The sequence below is a fragment of the Myodes glareolus genome, chromosome 4 (genome assembly GCF_982192425.1).
Source record: "Myodes glareolus chromosome 4, mMyoGla1.1, whole genome shotgun sequence".
NCBI lineage: Eukaryota > Metazoa > Chordata > Mammalia > Rodentia > Cricetidae > Myodes > Myodes glareolus.
Window position 1 is genome coordinate 90,783,258 of NC_142029.1, and position 6,310 is coordinate 90,789,567.

Genomic DNA, 6,310 nt, shown 5'->3' on the forward strand with positions numbered 1-6,310 from the left:
GCATGCAGAGGAAAACACAGGCCAAGGCTGGGTCTGAGCCCCTCAGCCATCCCTGGCTCCAAGGAGGCCAGAGGGAGGTCTAGTGGGTGGAGCACCACCTCCCTCGCTGGCTGCCTTCTCTAGATCTGCTTTCGCTCTCCTCCCGGGTTTTCCACAGATTCTCTTTGGCCTTGGGATAAATTTTCCAGCGTTTTTTTCCCCATCTAGTTCTATATGGCACCAAAAGAGGCAGCCTCGGTGGCAGAAGACTGGCTGTGTATGTGCGTATGAACATGCACATGTGTGTGCTTCAGGGGCAGATAGCGTGATGGCGTGATGGGGTGATGGGGTGAGAGGAGAAGGAATTGGTAGCCTGGAACCCAGCAACTCCAGCTCTTTCTCCAAACATCTACAGGCTAATCAAAGCTGGAGAAGTCTGGAGCCTGTAGGGGTCAAAATGCCCATCGTCCCCCCCCCCCCCACACACACACCCGGCTTCATAATGCCCTGGTTCTAAAAGGAATAAGAAAAGACAAAAGATAACATAAAAGACTTAGCCTAAGAAGTAGGACTCAGTCTCCCTTCTCTACCTCCAGGGGCCCAGCTGGGCCCCTAGCCCATGTTCCCTGAAGAGTAAAGGCAGAATGCAGAGGCAAAAAGCCTGCCCGGAAGACTTTGGGGTATGATGTTCCATGACTCCAGGGTAGGGGCACAGTGCTGGCAGCCCTCATTTTTTTTTTCTGAGTGCCAAGGAGCTTTCTCCTGGGGGATTAACAGAGCCCTCCTGCCACCCCATCTGGCTGATCCTGGAGCCAGAACACCACCCTTGGCTGCCAGCCAGCCTGTGTCTGGGAGCCAGTGCTCCCTCAGAGACTTGCAGGCGTGTGGCTGGGGCCTTAGGAAAGGGGGAGGGAGGTAGAGACCTTTGGGGGAGTCCCTGGCCCACCCAGCTGAGAGGGACTGACTTTGAAACTCAGCCTGTCCCAGTCCCCGAAGCTGGTTATAGACAAGAAAGAGAGAGAGAGAGAGAGAGAGAGAGAGAGAGAGAGAGACTCTTAATGGTTGTTCTCTCTCTTCTTTTCCTCCTTCTGTTCCCCTCTCCTGCCAATAGGGACTATACTGCAGATCTATAACTTGAATGACATATTACAGAGATCACGGGGTGGGTTAAGTCTTAAAAAAACAAAACCAGATCACCAATTAGAAAGGCTGAACCCGAGCCAAGGGGTGGAAGTGCTTTGGGGCGCAGTGTGGAAGGGGACCAAGACGAAAGCAGGATCTGCACTGGCAGGTCCCGTGGGGTGCAAAGAAGCTGATATCTAGCTTCAGTCATCCTTTTCCTTTCTTTGTGTCTTTCCTCCAGTACTGAAGGTTAAACCTGGGCTCTGAGGAATGGTAGGCAAGGCTCTGTCACGGACCTACAGCCTACGCTCTCCCAGTTGTCTTGACACTGTGTAGCCAAGGAAACATTAAAACAACTTTAGTCTGTAGTTAGGGAATGGAAAGCCCAGTGAGGCTGAGGAACTTGCTGACTGCCAGGCACTGGGTGAGTGGAAACCAGAGACATTTAGCAGCCAGACAGTCCCCAAGAAGGGAAGATAGGGCAGCCACCTGTGGAGACTGAGCAGTTCCACCCTCTGTGACAGGAATCCCAGGAGTTGAGCAGTTGGTGACGAGAGTGAGCCAGAGACTCCAGAAGCTCAAGATCAAGCCGAGAGCGGCCCCCAGCAACTGTCATGCATGCTGTCCCCAAGACAACCGTGGCTTATGTTCATCTCTCCCTCTCTGCACTCCTCTCGGTAAGCAAAAGGCACTCCGGTTGCACTCTGTTGACAAACACCTCCAACTTAGCAACCTCTCCCAGAATAAATAAACACTGCCCCTGCACGCTCACTCACACACGCTCAGACACACTTGCTCATGTTCTTAGCTGGAACCCAAGCCTGCTCCCTGCCCCCACACAGCCCCTTATTTCCCTCCAGTCCCAGCCTCATACAGGCTGGACTCCAGGCGGTAACTGAGACTGTGACTTTCCTCCAGGGTGATGCAATGACCTGGCACTTCAGGTGCAGAATAAGGCCCCAGACCCAGGCTTGCTGCCTGACGGAGTCCACAGGCCTACAGAATGACACAGCCCTCTTCCAAGAACCATTCGTTCTGAAGAGAATGCCAGAATAAGACCCTAGACCTTTGGAACACTGCATAAATAAGGGGGCTTGAGATGATTCACAACTGGTCCAAGTAGTAGAAATCCTGGGAGAAATGTGGCTTTCTCAAAACAACTTTTAAAGGACAAGCTTTACAGCGCCTGGAATTAAAAACCTCCCAATCTTACAAAAGCCTTCTCCCTTCTGGCCTTTGGATCATTTCTCTACCTGTGTCTCTTTGGGGTTGGGATCAGGGAAAGGGAAGGTAGTTCATCAATATGGAAGATGCATGTTTTTCTTTACACGGGATTTTTTTTTCAAGGCAGAAGAGAAGGCTCCTTGCAGTTCTCGCTCTTGCAGGGGACCCAGGTTTGGCTCCCAACCCTCACCCGAGGTGGCTTACAACCCCTCTCGTGCCTGCACACCTCGCACAAGCACACATTCGCACATAGCCACACAAATAAAAGCTAAATAAGGTCTTCAAAGTGTTTTTATTTACTCTATGAAAACTTCACACATTCGTGCACTGTATTCTAATCATATACATCTGCCATTACCCCCCTCGCGTTGCCCCTGGTGCTCCACACCCTCTGAACTACATGTCCTCCTCTTCTCATTGTTTACTATATTTTCCCGACTCCAATTAGTGCTACTAGTATGTGTATGGGTGTGGGCTATGCACCCCTACCAGCAGCCGTGTGGCCAAAGCAGAGTTCCTCTCTCAAGAGCCATGGACTGCAAACGGCAGATTCCTAAATGACGGCAGTTAAGTCTTCTACTCACTTCTACTCAGCACTGGCGTGACATTCTCAACAAGTCCCCGCTGGCACTGGGGACTTTCCCAGGATCTGCTTTTGTCTTCTCCGTGGAAAGGGGTGGCTTCCTGGGACATCCAATTCACCAGCTCAGGGCCAGTAGCCTCCCACCCACTAGTCAGCTGGGAATGCCAGCTACTGAGAACCTGCACTACGGGGTAACTAGAAAGGCGATTGTGGTAGGACAGAGGCCTTGGGGGCTGAGCCCACGATTGTACAGTGATACAGGGTCACTGAGGTGGAGCCGTGGTGATGTTTAATCCGGTGTTGAAGCCAGAGCACAGAGGAAGACAAGTGGAATGTTTACCGACCAGACAGGCCAGTGCTGGGCAGAGCGGTGTGCAAGCCTTGACACCAGCCATATCTGGTTTCAGAGCTGAGCCTTCCTGTTACGAGTTGCGGCTCTGGTGATTTGCTTGTTTCTGGAGAAAATGCCCATCTTTTGCGGTCACTGTAAAGATTAGTGAAATAACGCATATTATATCTCCAGCACAGCCTGTCACCCTCACAGTGATTGACAGCTACGGCACAATGAGCTCACGCACACCTTTTGTTGTAGGAGGAAAAACAGATTTTCCAAGTTGAAACAATTCTGTAAGTAGTAAGTAAAATCATTATAAGAAAATAATTTGCAAAACTGAGGCATTTCCATTTAAAATAGTTTTACTGTCTGGATTAATCTGACCTCTACATATTTCCGCAGTCCAAGTCTTATTTATTAAGGATAGCATATTAATAAAACATAGTCTATCCTTACCGCCCATAAGGGAGTGGTTGCAGGCACCAGACAGATCCCAAACTCTGCAGGTGCTTAAGTCATTTAAGAAAATTAGAGTGGTATTTGCATATAAACTATGCACATCCTCTCATACCCTTTAAATCATCTCTAAATTACTTTTAATCACCTAATGAGATGCAAATGCCAAATAAATAATTGTTGTACTATATTATTTATGGAACAATGACAAGAAAAAAAAGTATATTTACGTTCAGTACTAATACAGTTTCCATCTGAAGTTGGTGAAGCTTTGGATGTGGAACCTGAGGGCCAAAAAGGACAGGACTGTGGTCAAATACAGGTGATCTTCAATATAACAGTAAAAGCAGAGTGCCATCTTTCTATTAGTCAATGAAGTGTCATTTTTACTTTCATTGAACCTTTGCCAGGATAAAAGCATCTAACAGTGGCCACGCAGATAGTACGCCGAGCAGGCCTGACACTGAATTGGAAATCTGGCACGTCACTCAAAGGGCGGGATGGGTGCGAGAGGTGAGGAGACGTAGGGCTCTTCTCTCTCTTCTTCCTAAGAGACGCTGTGGACTTTTGCTGAGGTTGCTTTGTTTGTCTGTCACTTCCGGCTGCACGGCCTATGAGCTGCGGTCAGTGTCAGCAAGTATCAGGGTGTACAGTCAGCGTGAGGAGACTCCGCAAGACGCCAGCATGCCCAGACACTGGGTCCACAGAAGTCAGCTCTGACCTGATCTGTAGACCAGGCCTGCTCCCTGGGGCTGGAGAGCCAATCCACTGCTGGTCAACCAAGTGTGGAAAGAAAAACAATCATGAGAGTGTGCCGCTTATTACAGTTCTGCCTGGGTAGGGATCGCTCACACAGGATTCACGGCCAGGAGCCGGGTCGCAGAGCTAGGAGGATCTGAGGAGCCGCTTTGATGAGAAACTGAAGACCAGCTGAACTGAGAATGCTGGCGCTTCACCTAGTCCTGTCTCCAGGTTTCAGTTGATGGGTAAAGGGCTGTGGAGACGTCTAAGGCAGCCCCTGCAGCCTTCACCTAGAAACCCCTATTCCAAAGCTATATCAGAGCAAGTGATTGAAAATGTTCAACATCCTCACAGTTAATGATTTGCAGCCTTTCTGTGCCATGGGGCACCCTCCCAGCACTCGGGGGGCAGAGGCAGGTGTATCTCTGTGAGTTCGAGACCAGCCTGGTGTACAAAGTGAGCTCTAAGACAGCCAGGGCTACATAGAGAAACCAAATCTTGGAAAAAAAGCTACCTACCCTCTCTCTGCCTCAGTCTTCTCATCTTCATTATAGGAACAATGACACTTAGCTAATAGGGTAATTGCGGTTGTGTGAAGTAAATGGCGTCATAGATGTTGAAGTACTTAGCATTTGGCCTGGCCTTAAGGAAAGTGTACAATAAAAATTAGGCATTATTACCAATTAAAATAGTAATGGACTGTCTTTTCTTGGCCACACCCTACGCTTTATGTTGGAGTTGTGATGCGCACTCACACTGATCAATATCTTGCATATCACCATAGAACCCTCATTTCGCGATGGATGGAGATAGAGACAGAGACCCACATTGGAGCACTGGACTAAGCTCCGTAGGTCCAAATGAGAAGCAGAAGGAGGGAGAACATGAGCAAGGAAGTCAGGACCGCGAGGGGTGTGCCCACCCACTGTGATGGTGGAGCTGATCTAATAAGAACTCACCAAGGCCAGCTGGACTGGGACCGATGGAGCATGTGATCAAACCGGACACTCTGAACGTGGCTGACAAGGAGAACTGACTGAGAAGCCAAGGACAATGACACTGGGTTTTGATTCTACTGCATGTACTGGCTTTGTGAGAACCTAGTCTGTTTGGATGCTCACCTTCCTAGATCTGGATGGAGGGGAGAGGACCTTGGACTTCCCACAGGGCAGGGAACCCTGACTGCTCTTTGGACTGGAGAGGGAGGGGGAGGGGGAATGGAGGGACAGGAAGGGAAATGGGAGGAGGGGAGGAGGTTAAAATTTTTTAATAATAATAATAATAATAATAATAGTAAAACCAGAAAAAAAATAAAATAAAATTATACCCCTCCAAAAAAAAAAAAAAGGAAAGAAAAGAAAAGATGTGCACCACTCTCAAGGAGTTTAGAGCTTAAGGTTGGGCAGAGGTTCCTGCTTCAAATGAACAGCTATAATAAATTTATTATTCCACAGTATGGAGCACAGTAGGGGAGGCGGGAGAGAGCTTAGTCTAGCTTGTCTTGAGAAATCAGGTACTGCTTCCAGGAGGAAATGCCTGGAAAAATGGAGTTTTTCTGGGAGACCAGTCAATAAGTGGAAACAAAGACAAAGAGCCATGAGAACCCGCTCGGAGTCAAACGACGAACTGCAGAGTGGTTGATCGTAGACAGGAGGCATGGAGGGAGAAACTGATGGTGTATGGGCTAACTGGAACAACCGTCGACTTGACTGTCTTGAAAGATGCTCAACAAAATCGTCAAAGCACACTTCCCCGTGTGTCTCTGCAGATGCTTCCGGAGACAACCGTATGTGGGACGGCATCTAAGGTAGAAGACCCATCCTGAATGTGGGAGGTGGCACCAACCAGCAGGCTGTCCCAGGATAGAGTAA

General features: G+C 48.9%; 1 long non-coding RNA gene across 1 annotated transcript; it reads left to right on the plus strand.

The window, feature by feature from the left end:
• Window positions 1-1,342: 1,342 nt before the first annotated feature.
• LOC146894706 (uncharacterized) lies at window positions 1,343-2,318 on the plus strand. Its single transcript, XR_015737628.1, has 2 exons — window positions 1,343-1,778; window positions 2,020-2,318. It is a non-coding gene; the product is annotated as an uncharacterized LOC146894706 (long non-coding RNA).
• The last annotated feature ends 3,992 nt before the right edge of the window (window positions 2,319-6,310 follow it).